The 23,338-nt window shown below is 36.3% G+C and overlaps 1 protein-coding gene across 24 annotated transcripts in view; it reads left to right on the forward strand.

Moving 5' to 3' along the window:
* The first annotated feature begins 4,080 nt into the window (after positions 1–4,080).
* The window catches only part of DGKB (diacylglycerol kinase beta), a 747,505-nt gene continuing 728,247 nt past the window's right edge, over positions 4,081–23,338 (forward strand). For 9 of the 24 annotated variants that reach the window (XM_078342641.1, XM_078342644.1, XM_078342653.1 and 6 more), the window contains exon 1: positions 5,013–5,155. The gene's annotated coding sequence lies outside the window, so the exon portion shown is untranslated. Of the gene's footprint in view, positions 4,619–5,012; positions 5,199–23,338 lie in introns of those variants that run through there. The other 15 variants (XM_078342643.1, XM_078342646.1, XM_078342655.1 and 12 more) reach the window with 2 other exon arrangements.

Consider the following 23,338-nt stretch of genomic DNA (forward strand, 5'->3'; position numbering starts at 1 on the left):
TCATTGAATCAGAGGTGCAATTTTCTTTCTGATTTAAAAAAAATTGCTTACTAGATCAACAATAAGCCTGCTGCCCCTAAGAATCATTCAGATTCTGCCATCACCATTCAGTTACATATTTATGTATAAAGAAATAAGAATAATTTGAAAGTAATATACTTAAATATTAACCCCAGAGATTATGGTTTCAATGAAAACAGGGTGCCACAGTTATGAAACCACTACGCCTGTGCATATGTGTGTGTGTTCATCCCCCTATACATATAAGTGCACACGTAGAACGCTGCCAGGCACTGTGCTGTGTGCTTCACACATGACATGTTATTTGATTCTCTCAACCAGTCTGTGAGGTAGGTGCTATATGCATCCTCATTTTATAGGTAAAGAAACTAAGGTGTAGAAAAAATTATTTTCCCAAGGTCTTACAGCCAGTAGTTGGCCTAGCTGGGAATGGAAGCATGTCTGTTTTGTGGCAAAGCCAGAAAGTCAGTGGAAAGATCTGTTTATGGCCTACCCAGAAATAAGTGATGGTGATCTACTTTGTTAGTTTTCTCTCCTGTAAAAGAGGAGAATTGGACTCAGAGAGATCTGAGGCCTATCAAATCCCTGATTTTATGATCATGATTATTTTCAAGGGGAGTGCAATAATATCATTTGTTTTGTGAATCTCTGTTAGTCTTCCAGTTTATGTCCACTGATTCATTGATTTAAAACCAGTGGAAAAGTTCCCATATGACACTTTGTTAAATTTAGGAAGTAGCTCTCCTCTCATCATTAAAGCCAAAGTTGATAAGCATTTAAATTATTGAGCAATTTAATTTTTTTGAAGCAGAAAATACTTACATCAAAAATTTTAAATGAGTATACCCTTATTTATAGGATCATATGTTCTTTAAAAGCCAAAGCTATATCCTGTTGAACTACGTTTTTTCCCCCAATGCTTTGCAGATAATAGATGCTTAATAAATGTTTGTTAAATAAAATTAACATGACAAAGTAGTTTTTAAGTACTAGTTTACATAAAGTACTGTGATTAGTGATGGATTTCTAAAGGCCAGGCTCGGTGGCTCACACTTGTAATCCCAGCACTTTGGGAGGCTGAGGCAGGCAGATTACAAGGTTAGGAGTTCGAGATCAGCCAGAGCACCATGGCAAAACCCCGTCTCTACTAAAAATACAAAAATTAGCCTGGCGTGGTGGCACATGGCTGTAATCCTAGCTACTCAGGAGGCTGAGGCAGGAGAATTGCTTGAACCTGGTAGGTGGAGGTTGCAGTGAGCTGAGATCGCCCCATTGCACTCCAGCCTGGGACACAGAGAAAGACTCGGTCTTATACACACAAAAAGATAGATTTCTGACATCTAACATCAGTAACTTCTGATACTTCACAATTTAAGCTGTTTCTCATTTATTGTGTTTGTTTAAGAATTACTTTATTAAAAGTGACGAAAGGTAAATGAAAGTTGTCTTGCTTGTAATCCTTGATATATAAGACTAACATTTTAGAAACAAGCACACGTAAATATGTAACAATCTGTTTTCTTTAAGGCTCTAGTCTAGTAACCACAAGAAGAGGTAGGGATTTGGAAGTCAAAGGGGGAGTAGAGACAGAGAGCTGTGCATTTCTTAGGGATGAAATGGGTCCTTGAAAATGGTCAGGAAATTAGATTCTAGATAACTTTATTGATTGAATTTGTAGAGTAGAAAATTCATTTTGGAGGAATATTAAGGACAGATATTATCGTGTAGTTTTGTGGAGACTATGATACACATGATAGGACACTTAGAGACCCTGAGAAGTGAGTCACATCCTTAAAGTGCCAGTTATTTAGTAGCAGAATAAAGATGAAAAGAATTCAAACACCTTTATTAACTCTCTTATCTTCCCAATGCCCTGCACTCATAGATTAATTAATTCATTCATTTATTCAAAAGCCATTTTCCTGTGCATATACCACATTCCAAGCAGTTTAGTAGATACTAGAGACACATGAGTGAATTAAACAAACATGGCTTCTGCCGTTGTACAGTTTGCAAACTTTTGGCTTCTCTTCAGTAAATGAGTATAATTAAATTACAGAATTTAGTGTGGGAATACTTGTTTTGATGATGATGAAGATTTAGATGAAAATTAATATGATTTCTTTGTATATATTTTCACAAGTTGATGACCAGGTTGATTAATGAGTGTTTATAGAGCAGATTCATTTTTCTGTTACTTATTTTTTAGATTGATGAATGATAAACAGACTCCCATGAAGTTTCTGAAAATCTAGTGACGGGAACAGAGAAGCCTCTAGGAGAAATGGGCACAGTGTTATAAAGGAGTGATTTGTTACTTTTCCAACAATATAGAGAATCTTGAGTTAAGAGTCAGGGATAAGATTCAGTCATCAATCCTTAACTGAGTATTTTCTTCCTCCATCACCAAACCTTGTAGTTTCAAGAGAGTGGTTTTTTCCTTAAAGTGAATCTTAGTAATGCTATAAGCTGTTTTTTTTTTTTTACTATCAAGATAGATGTTAAATACTCATTATCAATTATTTTAAGATCTTGTGTTTCTTCCATCTCTATCCAGACCAGATGTGTAGACTCCTGCTTATTTATAATGAAGATAGCTAATACATTATGTCTCTCAAGAATGTTTAAAGAGTTAGTGCTTTCCCTAAATATGTTTTAATTTCAAAATAGGAGTAAAGGTTAAAAACAAAAACAAAACCTGAAGAAACAAAAAGAAAACCTTCCTAAACCACAAATGGTGAGATCCTGCTAATTATAGTAAGGGATGAATTTGCCGAGCAGGATAAGTTTAAAATTGTACCATTTGTGTATAGAGTTGGCCTTCTGTATCAAAATCTATTTCTGTGGGGTAGAGACTACTTTTGCCTACTTCCTTACTCTGCAGTGTACACAAGTATAAAAAAGGTACTCTTCATACTGTTAATAATATTGTGTGATATAATTATTTAATGAACGACAAATGAAGAGACAAAAATAGTGCCTATTTGGCATTATGTTTAATTAAAATTTTGACATTAAAAAGTTGTAGATACTCTTTCCATTTAAGACATTATATTATTTTTAAAACAAAATATTAGCGGCTGATAAAATCTGTTAAAGCTGTAGTTAGCCTGCCTTTGGCAAATTGGTATTTACTGGATAATTGATAAATGCTTTGCTCATTAATTGGTCTTTGTTTAGCTAAAGGCAGTAATTTTCTAACATAAACACATCAGAAAAAGATGTATTATTTAATCCTTTTGGGTTCTTTTCTTCCTTCTGGGTCTTTGCTGATACTTTCTTTTTTCTGTGTTCCCCTCTGTTTAATTAAACCCTGATTATACAAGCCCTAAAAACTGGGATAAAATATGGCCAATATGAAAAGTACTCAGAGGCAGAAATAATTAAAGGTGTGTATTACAAATAAAATCAAAAGGAATTAAGTTTATTTTTAGCTCAGATAAGTGGAGGCTGAAAGTGGATTAAAAGTAATATTCAATTAAGTGGTATGCGTATCTGCCTGTGTGTATTTAGGAGGGGTTGTGCGTGATTACCCAATCTGCAGAACAAGAAAATGAAGACAGAGTATTACTAAAGCCAATGCTACTAGTAATTAGAAAGTATTCTAGTCTTTGGGGGATTTGAGAAGGTCTTTTATTTCTAAGTTCTGCCAAATGTCATTTTTTTTTGTCAGAATATGTTGGAGATTAATGAGAGCAGAGAGTAAGCAGCCGATAAGGAGAGCAAATAAGAGTTAAGAGAAGACAGAAAAAAGTTGGTTTCACCGGAGTCTGTAACTGACAGAGAAATGTTAATGCATTAAAATCACTGAGAATATTATATAAAGAAGGTAAAAGCAATCAAGACACCCTGTGTTTAAGCTGGTAAGCACACTGCTTAATAACTCTCTGGTTTTGTACACATTCTACAAAAATCTTGATTATCGACTTGCATTTTCCTTACCCTAATACGCTATTTTACATGCATGGCTCAAAATCGTCATTTTTATCTGTGCCCTGATTGGTTACACATACCTAGAGTTTCCCTCAATATTTAACTGCCTTTCTACCTTATCCTCACGCATCCTCCAGCCGCCTGCTCAGAGGTTACCAAGTCAGAATGCAGCAAGAGCCTCTGCAGCTGCTACAACTGGTAGAAGTGGGTTAGACAGATGGTTCCTCAACAATGACCCATCAAGGTCTATAGTTGTAGAAGGGAGAGGGGAGACAGGTATTATATTTCCTGCCTAAGATGTCTACTGAATGGAAGCAATTTCAGTGAATCCAGCTCACTGTCTCAACAGCCGCTCACCTGCCCTGTCTCCTCCCCTGTCTCATAACTGGACTAGCAGTTAAACAGCTGTATAGCCTTGTCTCCCTGTCTCATTTTCCCCGGAGCTCCATCAGCAAAGAGTAGCAACAGCAACTGCAGAAGCGGCAGCCAGAGATAGGCAGGGCTGGTGCTTGCAGCCGTGCAAATCGCCTCCTCCTCAACACACACACACACACACACACACACACACACACACACACACACACACGCACAGACTTCCAATATCACCGCGCCCTGACATAAGGACTAAGAGAGACGAGAGAAGAGCGTTAGTCACGGACAACAGGTATTTCATCTCTGACAAATTGTTTCCTTCCGCTGCTTGTTGGTTTGGCTGATAAAATAATCGTTTGTGATCGCTAGCTTGAGTGGGAGACTGGAGGACTGGAGGTGACCGCGTTAGAGGAGCGGGGATGAAGTGGGAGGAGTGAGAGGTGGGGAATGGGGATGCTAAAGATGACTTTCGGGCTCCGGAAACCTACGTCTTTCAGCCTCCGCTGTTTTTGAGTTGCAAATGATCAGAGACGGGTGAACTGCAGGCAGCCTATGTTGTTGCCTGGAAGTAGATTTCCATCTTTCAGACACTAGTTCCAATGGGCCGGGTGTTCTGGAAGGGGGCGGCAGTGGGGAGGAGGATGCTGTGAGCAGAGTTCTTGAAGCTCTGCTCCTCTGGGGAAGCCGAGCTGTGTGGGAGCCTTCTTACTGTGCGGGGAGCGTGTGAATTGGAAAGGATCCTGAGAGCTGGCTAGTCCCAGTTCCTCTCCGGAAAAGCAGTGGCTCTCGCTTCAGAGATGCGCCCAGCTTTCGCCTGCATCGCACTGCAGTAAGTTAAACTGGACCTGGTTGACAAATGGAGTGGCTTCTGGGTACGTGGTACGGGGGAAGGGAAGCTGAGAAGAAATGGGGAGGAAAGTTAGAAAAGCGTAGCTTTGAATTCTCCATGAAATGTTAAATCGGTTCGTCTCCCTGACTCCTGTCCTAGTTATGCGATTGTAGGGGTGCTCCGTGATTTGCTGGCGGATGCCGCTTGTGCATTAGCTATGCAGAAAGTGCCCTGTCCATTGTGATTTTAGGCAACACAACTGGTGAATGTTTTCTGATTTAATTCCAAGAGTGGTCTCCTGAAAGTTATCAATGAGATAGCAGCTTATCTTTTCAAAAGGTAATTCATAAAGAGGTTGACTTAGACTTTCAAATGCCCTACTTAAAATTGTTACAAGTTCCAGCCCAGATTTATTCTTAATCCGTGAACTAAGCAAGCAAGCAAACAGAAGTCTTTGATTTACCTTATTAAAATAAAATGTGAAGTGGGTCTCTAGATAACTGCTAGGCAACAGCCTAAGCCACACTGATGATATGATAAACATTCGAATAGTCTTTAGTGGGTGCTACATTAGAGGGTTCCCTTCGTTTCCTCCTGCTACAATAGTCTCCTCCACTTGCTGAACAGTCTCTTTCATGTGATTTTAAAGTGGTGATTTTTACATAAACGGCTCTATACTTAGAAACCAAGCGGCATTGTGTTCCTTGGCAGAAAACGAAGGCTTAAAACTTTTTAAAAAACAACTTCAACTGGTTGCTCAAATTGCAGATCACCAACTCCTTTACAAACAGGTCAGCAAGGGCCAGTCCATTGTAAAGCAAATGACCAAAGAAACATGAATGCCAGCAGAATACTGAAGGTCTTTTCTAGAATAGGAATCAGAAATAATTAGTCTAAAGATGTTGGGGTACCTAACCAGGTCCTATTGCATTGACCAAATTTTTATAGTTGGGGGTTGGGGAGAAAAATTCCTTCAAGCAGAAAGGATACATACCACAAAAATGTTAGACTTAGTTGGAGGATCATTGGAGAAAACACCATGTTAGTACATTTTTCTCCAAGAAAGATTATTGACAAAACATCAATTACCTAAAAGAGAATCTAGGATTTTAAGCTGGATATTTCCATGGGCTAGCATAAATTCCATAGGATAAGAAGGCTTCAAAATTTATGAAATAACTATTGTGAAAAGCAAAGTAATTCTGAAATCCTCTGTCTTTAGAAAAAAGGTAACTAAGGACTACTCTTATGCTGTAATTTCAGTTTTAAATTGTGTTACTCTTTCTCTAATCCACCAAATCTTCGTACTTTTACCAAAAATAAAACATGTCAAGAATGGCATTGGAATTGTGTTGACTAATTTTCTACTCATCATGGGATCTCCAGTATAAAGGTTTACTTACTTTTTTTGGCATTAAGGGAGTTCCCAATTTGTTATGGGCGATCGATTCCACACACGTACATAGTATCCCTGTGCATAAAGTCTACATGTGACTTTGTGAATCACCGAGTAAAATGTAACTCGGGATATATTTGCTACAATAGTGGATACATGAGGGTGATTAAAAATTTTTGACAACAGTGAGGAAAAGAAAAGTCTCCATGAGGAATAGAAGAATATGGTTGGAGCACATTCACAAGCAGTTCCTTGATACTCTACAGTAGACTATCATTACCTGAACTCTGAATGTCTTTAAAGAGAAGGAAAATTAGGCTAAGAGCACTGATAAAAATTTGAGAAAATTTGTTTAAATATAGAAATTTCTGTAGTTGGAGTTGAGTGGTGGCAATGCCTTTGCTTCCTACTTTCTTGTCCTTCTCGTAAGCAAAGCTCATGTTATGACTGGGAAGAAGATTGTCAGAATCATTTGTGAAATAAAACAATTATTTAAATTGTTTTTAAAATTTCAGTTAAAATCATTGGTAAAATGATTGGTAAATCATTTGCTGGGATTGTGCCTGAACTAGGATCCTGTGAGTAGTATCCTATGATGCTTTTTCTTGCACACTACTGAAAGAAGGGAGAGTTGTAGCCATACAAGCCAGACAAAGATAGCTCCTGATCACTAAATCAAAATCTGCCTACTAATAACAACTTTGATGCGATGGATAGGCTTGAAATGACATTTTGAGATGATCTTTGCCTGGATGCTTCTCCTGACTGCCTTCAGCAGCAGAGCTGTATTTATATATGCATGATACTGTTGCAGTATTCTCTTAAGAGTAATACCTCTAGCAGAGGAGCACTTGCCCAGAGCAAACTCTAGGAAAAATTCTGAAAAAGCCTATTCCTATTAGCTCTCTCCCAGCAATAGCATTTTCTCTCTCTTGTAAAACACTAACGCAAATTCTAACCAAGTGAGTTGCATATGGTATGTCCCAATACCATAGTCAATACCTTGCGTATTTACTATGAAGTAGGTTCAACTGCTTGATAGCCCTGGATTATTTTCTCATGTGCTATGTTCATCACACAATGGATGAGCAGTGGTGGTTATTCTGAGTATAGTAGTTGCAGGTACTGGGTCAAGAGCTTTAAATATGGCCTCTCATTTACCGTATAATAGCTGCAAGAGGGAGATGGCATTTTCTCCCCTTTGGAAAAACTCAAACTCAGAAGGAATAAACAAATTACTGAAAGCAACATATTTAGTGAATGCTGAGTTAGAGTTAACTACGCGGTGTGACTCATTCTGATTCTTAATTGCTTTGCTACTTAAAAAAAATTAAAATGGTACTGTACTATGGATCAGGGTGGGGGGTAAGCGTATTATTTTGTGGGTGCCGTGGATGAGTAGTGCTTGGGAACTCTTCCTTTGCTCATGATACATAAGATTGGATCCACCTAAACTGGAATCTACCTGCATTGACCTTTGCATAGATCCAAACTTGGCATATTCACCATTCCAATTTCAGGCTCTGCTTCGGCTGCACAGACTCTGGAAATGAACGTGAGGGCATGGCCAGGAAGGAAGATAATGCACTTAATGTGGAGAAAAGTTGGAAGATCCAAACACAGAGGGGTATACAAAGAAAAGAAAATAATCATATAGTAGAAGGCTGGTCCAAAATTATGTCCACATTCTTTGTCCTGAGGGACACTAAATAACAAACTCTTTGGGCTGTGTGTGGGGTAGAGATCTTTAGTCACAGATGAAGTACAGACTCAAAACATCTCTTTAAATAGTTGTAAGGTCTTATTAGAAAAAGATTATGCTTGTCATCAGATAATCTCTTTTACATACTCTTTTTAAAAGTGGAAAAACAATGATTCAAAGAAAAGTTGGGGAGTAAGGCCAGATGCTGACCGAAGAGGTACAAAAGTAATTGGAAATATCACTGGTTCTTGCTTAATGATTTTCTGAAAGTTTGCCAGGATGTAAAAGGCCATCTTTAACTGGTTAGGATAAAAACAAAATGGTTCATTTAGGTAGAACGTGAAGTGTTACAGAGACTAACATGATTACTCTCACTTGTCTTCTTATCACAGAAGACAAACACTAACAAGGAATAAAATGAAAATGTTACAGGCATAGAGCCAAACAATATTTTAAGATTGGTCTTTCTCAGCATGCTAAATTTAAACAGCCGGAATTCTTTTTTAAGGATTTTCTGAGTCAACAATTTGAAATGAAGGATTTGTCTTTTAACAGGGAGTTTGTATTGCATTGTAAATTTGAAACACAATGTCCTCAATTCAGTTACTTTTGATTGGCAATGTGCCAATCACTATAGCTGCAAGGAACACAAAAGCTGTACCTTCAAAATCAGAGAATAAATGGACACGCTCCATAAGCAAACTTGATGCTCCTGAGCTGTTGTCAGATGCATATGTGGTGACAGAGTTTTGAAAATACATTCACGTTGTTGTCCCTGATTCATTCTCTTGTCATTTGCAACACTTCAGGTTAGGGCTGGAAGAGTTAGTTTTCAGGATTGATTTTTGAATGTGATGCTAAAATCGGCTTCCTTGCCCATTGGTTCTCTTCGTCTTCTAGTTTAAAAATAATGTTAGTAACTTTTATTGAGTGCTTACTACCTGGAAGTTGCCTTTATAGCTATTTTGAATATTTAATCTTGATCATACCCTTCTGGGATAATTTTATTATTATCCTCATTCTCATTTTACAAAAGAGCAAACTGAAGGACGACAGTGTTAACTAACTTGACACAGTTACAAACTAGTAGGAATAGAGCCGAGGTTTGAACCCAGCCGTCTAGCTCTAGAGACCATTCTTTTTAATCAAAAGGCTCTAAATTGGCTATTAACTGCCGCTGGCTTATTATAACCCTCCACAGTTCACTCAATGTTGCATCTTCCTTTTCTCTGCTTATATTTACCTCTCAGTAATTTACTTTTGGATACCCCAACTCCTCTGCCCTCTCTCCACACTAATGTGTTTTGGTAATGTGTCTTTGTTTCTTAAGCCTCTACTCTAGTATCAAGATACTTTGAGGTATCTATTTGTATTCTATCTACCAAGAACCCCCAGTCTTTCTGTGTGGTTCCACTGAATCTTGTGGAACCTTCGTTATTGAATATGCCGCAGAGAATAGAAATAATCTGTTTTCTCCATTGAGGAAGGGGATCAACCTTGTTTATCTTTGGAAGTTAATGCTTAATGCAGTGTCTAATACAATATTAGAGTTTAATAAACACTTCTTTTAATAAACTGTATTACAGGTTCTAATTCTGTCTGCTGAAGGAGCAGGTAATCCCACTTTCTCAATATTTAGCCTTTGCCCCCCACTCACCAAAGACTAGAAAATTGGCTTTCAAATATAAACTATAATGTCTTAGAGCAAGTGTGTGTTTTAATAAGTAGAAGTCATGATTTGTATACAGCTGCTCAGAACACATTTATTACTTTCTATGGTATGACATATTTAGAATACATGGAACAATATTTTGGAATATGGCAGATAAAATATTTATTTCCAGATCATGAAATTAAAATTTTTATGGATACCTATTTTCTGGTTTCAGGTTATTAATGTATCCTAGAGGTGGGGGAAAAAAAAAACAAATAGTAGAATAAGTGGTTCATCAGAGATATTTTGCTCTTGTGGGACAATAGTGTGAAGTTGTGAAAAAGTCATTTTTAATTGTTTCTTCAACTCTTACTTCCCTTGAGAAAAACACACCTATTTTAATTGAGCCATAGCTCACAAATCATGAATCATATCTGCAAGCAGACATTCAGGACTTCATTACCACTAGAGAAGATTAAAGCGATGGTTGCTGGTGGAAAACCCAGTCTACAAACCACATCCCACAAATTATTAATTTATGCAACAATTCAAATTCTAGTTTTAAATGTTTTATGCATTTATTTCGTGTAGTATTTAAATATTATAGCTATATGAACTGTATAACACTTAAGGCTTTCCAAAAAAATTCCTTTTTGAAAGTACCATCTTAGGTCAAATCATTCTATTTTAGTCTTCTTTCTAATCCACGTGAATCAGTTATCAAATCAGGGGAAGGACAGATGGGATGAGAAGTACGTAGCTGTTTGAAATGTCTTTAGAGTTGCATCAATAGAGTAATCTCAGAATGAGTTTCCCCCAGTGAGACAGCTGGGCCGTGCTTTATAATACACTTTCTCTTAGAATCCCAAGTTGTATATTGTGTTTTGGTTGTTCATAATGAGATGGAATTGTGAAAAAGGGTATGGAGAAGTCAACTCTCCATATAATTTCTCAATATAAAAAGAAGCTTTATTGAGTTTCATCATTTTCTTAGTTTTGATGATATAAAGCTTGAAACTTAGTTTCTACATTCAAACCATCTGGACGTAAAATACTTAGTACCTGGATGGATTTGAGTAAGTAACTTAAATTCTACGCTTTAGACTTCTCTTTGTAAAACAGGGTTAATAAAAATGCAATCCATTACTTAGAATTAAATGATTTAATCATGGATGTAAGGGGCTTAAACAGAATGCACACAATAAACATTAAAAATATTAGGTCTTTATTATTTCCATTTTCCTTGGATTATTGTCTCAGAGAAAAAGTATCAAGAGTAAAGAAAATGTTCTAAATAAAATCTAAACCTAAAAGTATTTATTAGTTTTATATTAATAAAGTATTTAAATTTATTAAATATAAACACTCTGTAAGATTTCATTACTTACCCTTGTGCCCAGAATATTCTTATTAAACTATAAAAAAGAAATAACCATTAACATAGATAGATAAGTTAGACAACACAGGTAAAGTACCTAGAAGAGTGGCTGGCATGCAATTAATGCTCAGAAATTTTAACTCCCTTTCCGTTACGTAAAATGGTGATGAAAGGTCTTCCTTTTTTTTCTCCTCTGATCTTCTTAAAACATAGCCATAGCTATCATCATTTAATAACAGAAGGATATTCTGTTCTGCTCTGTATTGGCTACTCTGCTATTTGTACCTAATAGCATGCTGGGGAAACATGACCCGTGATGTGAAGAAACCTGTTAGTGTCTAGATCAGACTCCCTTTGAATTACATGAACAGGAAAGGAGGGAGAAACAGAGGTACTATAGAAAAGCATGACAAGATCCTTGACTTGAAAACAAAACTTCAGGCAGAAAAGATGAGTTTGTAGTTTATTCGGTAACTTGTTTTGCTGAGACAGAAAATACAAGAAAGTGTTTCGTGTTTGGCTCTTGACCAAGAAATCTGTTTTTTTTGGTTCCTTAATGAAAAGAAATATGGGCTGGAGAATTCTCACTTGTCTTGCCTTTCCTAGTGTGTATGTTGGAGATTGTTAGTAATAGCTAGTTCTGGGAAGTTTAAGGTTCATATAGAGATATGAAAACTATCCCTTAGAGACAGAACTCCTTACTTAACCATGGCCCTGTGTCCTTTTCATCCTTCAGTCATTGATGGGCTACTCTGTGTTAGGCAGTCTGCCAGATAAGTGGAAGAAGTGGAATGGATGGAAAAGGTCTTATAGTACTAAAGGTTGCACTTTGGTGAAAGACAGATGCGAACAGATCTAAACAAAGAAACAAGTGCATGATTATTTGTTGTAATAGTGCTGTGAAAGGAACAAAGAGCTGATGCTGAGATGAACAAAATATTCTATTCATACAATAGGAATAAGATAATTAGTAGGAGAACAAGCTGGTTTCAGGACGCATAAGGACCACTCCAGCCTCACCTGCAAACCCACATTAATGCCGTTTTTCACTGCACACCTGGTCTGTCTTGTTGACAGTGAGTAGAAGAGGTGACTGAGTAGAAGAGGCTTAAACACCTGAAGCAATTCTTAAGACCAAAACAGATGAATTCATAGTGAATCAGAATTTTAGAATTATTAAGCAAAACATTTTCATTCAGTCAAAAACATAACTCCCACATTGCTTTTTCTATTACCTGTATATTATAGGATTATTCCACTTTGGACAGCTTTTAAAGATTAGAAAAATGTAAGTACTTAATGTTGCTTAGTAACTTCTCCTGCCTGTCACTTGGGCTGCACATAAACAACTTGTAACTTCCCTACACTTGTCCCAAATAGACAAAGGGCACGCAAGCTGATGAGTCAGTCATTTCGCTATTGTGTTGTTTTTAATGAGAATTCTGATTACTAGGAAGGGTGTTCTATTGTTATGTAATGTTGTTTGTTAGGATATATATTAGAAGTTTCTATTTGGCAAATAGAGATTACTTCTTTGTTGCATATTAAAGGTAACATAGCATAAAAGCCATTTAGGGGAGCACTATTGTTTTGGGTGTCTGGTTTTGAATGTACTCTAAACGCTACTAGTCAAAGTATTTTGAAGGTGAAGTGATAATAAGGTTTTTGAGCTTCAAGTGGAAATTTTGTTTTAGAGCTGTTAATGCTTTTATTGTCCAAGCTGCCTGCATGGTGGTACATTTGCTGCTTAGGCAACTATTTATCATTTTAAGAGCACATTCAGAAAACAAGCAAAACAATGGCTTGAATGTGGCTGTAATTATATTGCAATGGTTAGGCAATGTCTTGAAATTAGTGACATTGTAGAAAACAAAACACAAAAAGAATATGTTAGATTTGATGTATATGTCAGTGTATAGCAGTGCCATATTGATCAAAGGCCTTTTTCCACTAAGAAATTTAAAAGCTACATTAAAGAAATTAGCGCCTGTGTCTTATCATCATGGAGCATCCTGATCAAAGAGAAAGTGACATCCTCCCTAGTTCTTTAACATGTGTTTTGCTGATCCTCATGAGTTAAAATTCAAACTATATTAAGAGATAAAGAAAGACTTTTTGAGGAATGCTAATATGTATGTTAAAAGAGGAAAAGAGAAAGATACCTTCCTTATTTAAATATTAAAATTGAACAGTTTTTTATTTTAAGAACTTCTTATAGTCCTTCACATGTGAAATCAGCATCTCTAAAACAGGATTTAGTATAAACTTCCTAGCCTTATTTAATCACACAATCTCTCCTTCTGGAAACATCTTTGAAAACCCTGGAGCACATTTTAGGATGTGCTGGTCTACTGGCATTTAACTATTCATTTAAAATTTTTTTAGCACCTACCATACCTCGGAGTAGTACATTTTGGAAAGAGAATTATGAATACAACCTGACTTTGACATTATGGAGATCCTATACTGAGGGTTTGAGGAAGACACATGTAGAAATTATGATACCATGGGCTGTGTGCAGTTGTAGAAATGGGCATGTGTTGCTATAGGAGTTTGGAGAAAGAGAGACTCAGGAATTATTCAGACAATGTAGAATTTGAGTTACGTCTTGAGAAGAGAATAGGAATTTACTCAAGAAGAGACAATAAAAACAATTCCCAAGATATATCTACAAATCCTTATTCTTTTATCCTCCTGTGAAAAAGAGTATTTCTTTCATTTATTCAAGCATAATTCTAGAGTGAACAGTTGGTTATACGATTAAAGAGATGACAGCAGTGAACTCTGAAAGAGATACATAAATTTGGTGGTATAGATGGGGAATGAAGTCTTTGGCATCACTACATATCCCTAGGAAGGGAACGTAGAGTGAAAAAGGAGGTAATTTTAGGAACAAATCTTGACATATCCTAATACTTTTAGAGTGCATTGGAATACATCAGTTTGCAAAGAATGAAAATGATTAGTCATAGAGGAGAAAAACAACAACAGAAACCTGGCACGTTCTAAAGACAGGAAAAAATGTCTCACAAGAATGGCAAAGTAATCATCACTGTTGGATGTTGCTGCGAGATTGAGATGAGGACTAAAACATAACCATTGGATTTGAACACTAGAAGATTACTGCTGATCTTAGCTAAACATGTATTGCTGGAGTGATGAGGGGTGAAACCCAGACAAAAACTTGTTGAATGAGTAGGAGTTCAGGAAATGGAAACAGAGTGACTCATTCGAAGAGTTAATCTGAGAAGGTTTAAAAAAACATAGAGCTGGTTCTGAAGAATAGAAGTTTGAAAGAGCCTTTACTTTTCTGAATTGGGAATTTTTGATTGTTTAAATATCTATGAAAAATGTATGAATAGAAACATGGGGATATATATACATATATGGAAAAGAGAATCCATGTGTAAGAATGTAGAACTGAATAAGATCTAAGACATATCGGCTATTGACCAGAAGGTACACTGCCTGTAATGAAAGAGCAGAGAAAAGAAAGAATATAACAATTTGAACGGTATTTAGGTTTTATAGTCATAAGTTGGGGATATTTCTGGAATTTAAGTTTTCTTTGTGGAGTTCGAACAAGGTGGAGAACATCTGAGTTTACAGATAAAGTTAGACAAGTTTTTGACCAGAGGCATATGCTATGATCTGGGCAGGTGCGGGCAGACGTTTGACTAGACACTCATGAATTTACAATGATAATTTCCCTCAATCTGTAACTTTATTCAGTTGTTCAGAATGTGGCATAGAAAATATAAAGTTGGTCCAAGATGTATGTATGTTTTTAGTTTGCCTTGACTTACATTACTGCCTTCTACTCCTCAGTGTCATCTATTGTCTTCCTTTTTACTCCTGATGTGGAAGTCTGTATGGCAGTGCTTCTTTATCTATACCTCTTGTCATCTGTTAGGATTGGTTAAAGTATGTAGGTAAGGTAAGTCAGCTACCCTTGGCATAAATCCCTTAATCACCTTACCTTCGTTGACATTCCACTTCCTTCCATAGTATTCACTGGGCAATGCTTCCATTCTGGATCTTGATGTTATCTCTGAAATCATGAGATGCAATAAAGTAATCACACTGCTCTCTCTTCCTGCCGCCAATATCCAGTAGCTCGACCCACCTCATTTTCTTCCATGACAAGATCTAGTATACAACATAAATAGCTCCCTTGCACAATTCTTTATTTCCTTGCAGTACTCTTTTCCTTCCTTTTTCTATCTGGCAAAATCCTTATTCTTTCTCAGTTGAGCAATCAGGATTTGCATTTTCACTTGGGTTATTGAATGCTATTGAAAATCACGAAACTATGAAAACTGGTGTGGTAATAAGTCTATGATCTCTCATCTTAGTCTGACCCTGGGAATTCTTCTAAATGTCCATGTTTTATTTTTCTTTTCACTGTCCACACAAGCCACCCATGTACTTCCATGTTTTTTATGAAAAGAGAAACAAGTATTTTGACTTCCTCTTTGTGTCATTTATTTTTATTTTGGGTACTGGCATTTAGACATTTGAATTAAATTTGAATTTTGATTTAAAAATTATTAATATCCACAGTGACTTTAACCCTACTTCTCTCTACACATCACCTTCTCCGTATCCCTTGTTTTTACGCAAAACTTCATGACATGGTCCCTCTTTATCTCTTCAACAATACCTACTGCCACTTTGTTCTCTTCCAATCTAATGTTCCTTTGGCATTAAGCTGCTTAAAGTATTCATTCTTTCACTGATACTTTTCCACTTTACTTGCCTTCCTATTTTGTCTCTAGTTCTTTGTTTTTTTTTCCAGTGGTTTGAGCATTGCCTGGCATAAAAGAGGTACCTAAAAAGCCGTCTAAATAGATGCACTGTGATAATGCCCCTTTCTTGATTGGGGATGGTGAATTATCTTATAAAGCATCTCTCTGGGTCAACAGTGTTTTTACTGTTTTTTATACATTTTTGAGGAGGTAAGTGACATCTTCTTTATTCTCTGAAATGCAGCATATTATGATATAAATGGAGTTTGGTACTATTAGCGGGTTTGGGCATCTACTTGGTGCTTTGGAATTTCTCTGTGGATAAGGAGGGAGTACTTGTACCCCCTCTTGGTCCATTTATCAGTATGGTTTGTACTGATGCTGAACAAATACCTGTACATTAGCATATTTTCCCCTCTTTCATACTTAACAGTAATACCTATATTTTTTCATTCTGGAGATAATATTCAATAATGCTATTCTATCTTGAGAGTATGAAATTATTTTTAATTTGACTAAGTGTAGCCATTGGAGCTTTCTATATCCAATCTCAGAAGCTTAAGTTGGATTTAGGCATTTTCTTTATTTTTGGCATTCTTTGAATTGATCATTGGTATTCAGATTGTGAACCTGGATATAAAGAGGAGGGATGAAGGTTATTTTCAGTATCTGACAAGAACAAGCATGGAGTTTCCGAGGTCTTATTTGCAGTAAACAGAAGGCTAAGAGGTCACACATATGGGGAGAATAGACGATTAGCTAGTGTATTTTCCTAGGTGCTATGTCACTTTCTCAGAGTCTCACATAAATTATAATATGCCCGTAGTAATGGAAAGAAAATTTTTTTCTCAGACACATCTAATATTTACTATATGAAGTGTGAAAAAACGCTTATTAAGGATTTTTGTCATGATTTCCAGGTACAGTTCAGGAGTGGGTGGTTACTTGTGCTGGGATTTCGTTTCTTACAACACTATTCCCACATCATTCTTTCCATGGAAACAAATATTAACCAATGAGATAAATGAAGGCTTTTTAGGGACAAAGCATGATTTATGTCAAATTGTAGCTTCAAACTGGATTTATTCATAGTAGTATACTAGTCTATTTTGCAAGCTTGCATTTCTCATGTATCAAAAATCATATTTAGCTTCAAAAATCATAAAATGATATTGTTCCTGGAATAACTTTTAAATATCTGGTATTTCTTTCCCTTGTAATTTTACATAAGCCATACAAATAGAGTTAGCTGTGACCTAAAAATGTATACTTAGCCATTTTGTCTAGAATATAATATAGTATGTGCCCTTATTAATTGAAACTGTGGGAGTTTTAGTGGTATAACTTTGCAAGATAATGTAAACTAAAGAGAATGAAAAGACTCTCAGGCTGAGGAATATCATTAGATTTTATGATTAGGCAAATTCTGACAAGTTGTGCATTTTTTAATGCACACATGTATTACATTTCCTCTTTTTCATTAGTTTTAGACATCAGCCAAAAGGGTTAATGTATTTCTATATTATATTTATCCCAGGCCAAACAGAAAAAAAATTGAAAAATGTATTTTGACTTTGCAGAAATACTTCCTTAATAGGTCTGAGTTAGAAATTATGTCTACTTCTTTCAAGTCAAAGTTATCTCTATCGTATGTTGTTCAGATTCCACCAATTTCACACTTTTTGTTTTTGTTAGAGTGGAATTTTGTGTATTTATTTTAGGAATGTTCCTTTCCATTTCTAGTTTAGATTGCATAGAGTTTGAGTATAAACTATTAATTGATCCCTATGAAACTTGTTTTTCTTATACAATGAGTAAAATTTTGGTGGTCTGTTCCTACCTGAGGATTATTTATTCTTTCCCCGCTGGATATGCAACTTCAGTTTCCTAAACCAAGCAGTGATTTGTGAGATGAGCTTTCTCTCCAATTTCCCATCTCCCTTCAAGTGGGCTTTTGGTGGGCCATAGCCAGGCCTACTGCACTGGAAGTTTAGATGGTCTAAAAAAGCATTAAGAAATAAAATGCAGATGTGTTTATCTGAAATGCAACAAGAAGCTCCCCAAAATGAAAGGGCCTAGCCCTTTAGTCCTGACACTACCTCCCATTCAGATGGTTATGAGATCAATTCCCATGTTCTGCACTTTGCTGACTGAGAGGATTCCTCCCTCTGCATGGAATGCTGGTAGAACTGAACTTTGGATATACCCTTGTGTGGAATAAAACAGCCTCAGGAAGCTTCTATTCACTTGCATTCTTAATCTTGTGTTTATTCTTCACAAAGATAATTTGCTGGTGTGATAGTAAATCAAAGTGAATGCTGAACACAGCTGAGTCATGGTCCTCATTCTTGCCAGTGCTAGAACCTGAACAGCCCTTTTGTTCTGACCAGCTTAGAGTCTTTAGGGAACTGGCTCATACACTTATAACTTCTTTTTTAATAATGTCATTAGCATTTTCTGGCTGCTGCAATCCATGATGTTACTCTTTCACCCAGAGTCACACACCGAGATGCAAGCTATATAGTCTAGCTAAATGTTTTCACAATCATTAAACTTAAAAATTATGACAGGCCAGGAAATACCATGCTTACTGAATCTTTATGTACTTATACTTCCCAGTTTCAATATTTAAATAAGAAGCTTCAAACACTACCTACATGTAGACAACTATGAAACTTAATTTCACAATAGTGTTCTATCCTGACAATTTTCAGATATATAAAACCTTCTTTACACAAAGAAGGAAATGAAGGGATGGAACCAAGGGAAATATTGAGGAATTAACAAATATTCTCTTTTAGATTGCTCAGTCTTTTATTTGTATTCCAATTTCACTTTGCTTTTAAATCTATCAGTGACTTCTTATTTTATTTTCCTTATACTAACAAATAAATAAGGGGGTATCATTTATATTTTTACTATAAAGCCTGAAATACAAAATGAAATATAATGTATTCTAAGCGATTACCAGTCCTCACAACTTTCGGATGTATAGCTCCTTTTTCACACAGAGGAAAATGAAGAGGGACAATTCTTTAGTATCTAAGATGCCCAGTAAGGAAGGGAACTCTCTCTAACTATGGGAAAGAGGGTTATGGCTGTGTTTGTGTAGGAAATTTCAACACTGGGGTATGGAATGAAAGAAACCCATGTGTTTAGAATAGTATGTTCCATATCATGCCTACCTTTGGAGCCTCTATCTCTGTACCTCCCACTATTTCCTTAGCCAATTACCATCTGCTATCAGTATACACCATACTTAAATTGACCTTAAAATGATTTAATAATTTCCTAATTATTAAATACACTTTCCTTTTATCCTTTCTTGTCCTCCTCACTTTTCCTGATATTAGTAGCTTCACTGCTTGTTGTAACTCTGTCCTCCTTTGTCATTGGTAAGATTGCACTACCCTGGTGTTATTTCTACTTATTCAAGCAGTCAAAAAGCATTTAATAACTACCATTTAACAGGCACTGGGAAAACAATGGTAATCAAACACGTAATACATTTCTGTCTCAATTCAATTTTCAGTGTAGTGACAGTGATTGATATTATCTATGATCAATTTTCACAAATATCTTTTCAACAGCTACTTGATGCCAGGTGCTGTTCTAGACATTGGAAATGTACTTTTAAAGTAGCACATTTTAAAATTTACATTTTCTTGGAGGAGCTAGAGAGCCAAAATTAAAGCTGTAATACAATTATATATTTATATGATAAGGAACATAAGTCAGGGCAAGAGGAACAAGAGTGATGGAGAGTGGGTGCTATTTTAAATAATGTGCTATTTTAGATTTATTTTAAAAATATATTCGTTCTCCTATTGACATACTATATTTGAAATGTCTGTAAGATTTCCAGCTGATAATGTTAAGTAGACAGTGGATATATGAGGCTGAAATTAAGAGGAATTGTTGGAAACAAAACTCTGGGAGTTGTGTGTAGACCTGTAACCAGAAAAGAATGCCCAGGGACTGAGTGTACATAGAGAAGGTCCAATGCTAAGCCTTAGTGTAAACCAACTTTGTGCAATAGAGGAGGTAGAGAAATCTGCAAAGTAATTAAGAAAGAACAGGAAGAGAAAGCCAAGAGAACACACTGGCCCTGGTGCCAAGAAAGGAAATGTTTCAAGAAGAAAGAACTGTGTCAGTTGCTACTGAGAAAATCAACAGGATGATTGGGGATCAACCACAGTATTGGGAAAGATGGATCTTTGATGGCCTTGCAAATGGGACTTTAAGTGGTGTGGAGGAGCAAAAGCCTGATTAAAGCAGGTAAAGTGTGATGTGTTGGTGTTGAAATGGAGAGAAAATATATATAATAACCACACAAATAAATAGGAAATCACACTAGAAATGTTCTAAATATAACAGTATTGTTTGACATAGTCAGGAGGATTCGAAAGGCTTTTTGAAGACATAATTATAAACAGATCTGACGGATGAGTCGGTATTAACTAGATAATAAAGAGAATGCAGAAAAGCATGTGAAAACACTTTATTGCAGGGCAGACTTAAGAGCTAGAAGTCCATTTTGGCTGGAGTGGGGATGATAGGAGATTAAGCAGGAGTCAGATGGTGCAAGCCTGTTTTATCTTTAACCTTAGAGCATTGGAAATAATTGAGGATTTAAGGGAGGTGGGGATATGTGGACACGATAATTTACGTTTTGATGGGATTACTCTAGCTGCAATGTGCTGGATGAACTGTAGGTCGGCCGGATGGAAGGTGGTAGCCAGCCAGCCATTGTAGTAATAAAGGCGAGTGATTATTTTAGCTTGATTACCACAGTAATGGTGTAAACGGTGAGAAAGAGAAATTTTAGTGATATTTATGAAGTGAAATTAACAGGACTTGTGACAGTCTGAAATGAGTATACGAGGAAGTGATGTAGAAAAGTTGAGAATGACGTTTAGCCTTCTGGTATTTGTAACAGGGAAGCCAGTGCCTATACCAACTGAGACAGAGGTAGAGCAGGAGTCTTTGGTTTGCTGTTATTTTTGTGAGTCTCATGAATTCAGTTTAAATATGCTCAATTTGAAGGACTTTTGAGCCATCCCCATCTGCCTACTAGATTTTTCTGTCTATGTATCTTGCTCTCCCCTCAATAATACATCAAAACTGAATTTATCTGCATCTTTCCAAACACGTCTTCCCATGTTTGGAACTCAGTCAGCTTGAAATGGTCCCTCTTTGTAGTAACCTCCCAGCTTCCATATTGACTTAATTCAAATTCTGTTTTTTAATCTTTTCTTTCTCTATTGCCTCTCACATTTGTCCTTTTCCTTCAATTTCTGTCCCTGCTAGACAGTTACAAACTCCTACATTTCCCTTGACTGTGTTCTTAACTTGCTATATTGTCTCTTCATTTTTAATCCATTTTTTTTGCTTATTACTTGTATTCTATCCTCCTCACCATCAATTTTCTTGTATAGGGTGTTGATTTTCCCATGTTCTTGCTCAATATAATTCAGCAGATCCTTCTTTATTTTTTCTAAGTCAGCCATAGATTCACCTTGGCCTGGCACTCAAGCTTAAAAAAAAAAATTGTAGATTTCCCTTAGCTTGCTACAGTTGTTTAGCACAGTGATTAAGAACTGCTTTGTTTAAATCCTGACTTTAGCACTTACTAGTTGTGTGATTTTGACTAAGTCATTTAATCACGGTGTTCGTTTTTCAAATGGGATTAATAATAGCAACTCATTTAAATGGTTGTTTTAAGGCCTAAATCCATGCAATTCTCTTAGCACAGTCCATGGTACAAAGTTAGCATCAACTGATGCAGCTCCTATTATTATTAACAAAAGAATAATTATTAACTGCACCCCATCCATGTATGTAGGCACATTTAAACACTTAATGAAGCATACCTTTTATTTTCTCTCTGTGTGCCACTTTATACCCCTTGCATTCTCCTTCCTCTCTCACAGCAGTTGACCTTCCTCACAACAGTTTCTTCCTGTCATATTTCTTCCATCTTTCCAGGGGCAGCTCTGTTCTCACTGTCTCCAAGAAACATTGCTTTCTCTCCCAACCCTTTCTTCATCCGCAACTCCAGGTTCAGTATTCCACCTTTGTATGTTTTAATGTTGATCTTATTAGGCTTATGTATGTCTATGGCTTTCTGAGATCTTCTACTACATGGTTGTCCTTGAGTACAGAAAATTTATTTGTGTAGTGCCCATAGTTATAATAATATTTGTGAATAAGTGATTGCAGTGTTAGCAATTCCTTCAGTTACATGTAGATATTCTCTCCTTTCCTTCCTACACGGACTGCTTTTGGCTCTACTCATCATTCAAGGAACATCAAGTTACCTCGCTTGGATCTTTCTTAAAAATAGGAGCTTTCAAGTCAGCAATCTTCTAAACCAATCACGGCTAATGTATTTTTTCTGTGCTCTCAGGAAGTCTAAGTGCATTTCAGCTAAGTCCTTCTTTCAGTGATGGGCCTGCTTTTGCGATCTAAGTCCGTTGTTTTTTATTTTCCCTGAGTTTTATGTAATTTAAAGAAAGCAGGCTTAGCAGAAATCACGAGGTTAATACTGTTTCACTCAGAGATCTCTAATCATTGGCTTTTAAAAAAAAATGTGGCGTGAAAGAGCATATTTAGTATCTTCTCTGTTTCCTACCTAATTTCCTCTGGTCTAAGTTCTGACAATGGCCTTTAGAGCATGAGTTGCTGTTTTGTAAGATGTTCTAAAACATGAATCAGGATTGATTCTTATTTTATTCATGGCTATACTTGGTGGTAATTTACAGAGCCTGAGATGAGGGTTTATTTTTCCTCTCTGAAGGTTTCAGGGATGTTTTTGTCAGGATTTGGAAAATGTGCTCAAGGAGCAGAGTGATAAATTGAGTGCTGCCTCAGAAAAAGTCAGGCTGTCAGGGAACATATTTATCTCCACGTTTGGGAAGCAGAGCAGGAGAAGTACAGATATTTTAAAAAGCTGTGTGAAAACTTTCTAAAGTAAGGGACAAGGTCAATCTGACATGGCTTTCTATCCATTTTGTTTATGACTAAAGGCTGCCTAGACATACGAGTGAACTGAAATCCACAATCATTTAAGGATAGACTTTTTTTCCCTCTGTAATACTGGGGGAATATGGATAGTTAAATGTTTCAGTTTCAATAATAGATACAGTATAACACAAATAATTATATTAATAATTCTCCCAGGATTGCCTAGAACAGGGATCTGATTGTATTTCTAAATAAAGTTTTATTGGAACGTGGTTGAATTCTTTTGTTTATATGTTTTTTTAGGGCTGCTTTTGCACTGCAGTGACAGAGGTCACTAGT

Source organism: Callithrix jacchus, chromosome 11 (genome assembly GCF_049354715.1).
Source record: "Callithrix jacchus isolate 240 chromosome 11, calJac240_pri, whole genome shotgun sequence".
Classification (NCBI taxonomy): Eukaryota; Metazoa; Chordata; class Mammalia; order Primates; family Cebidae; genus Callithrix; species Callithrix jacchus.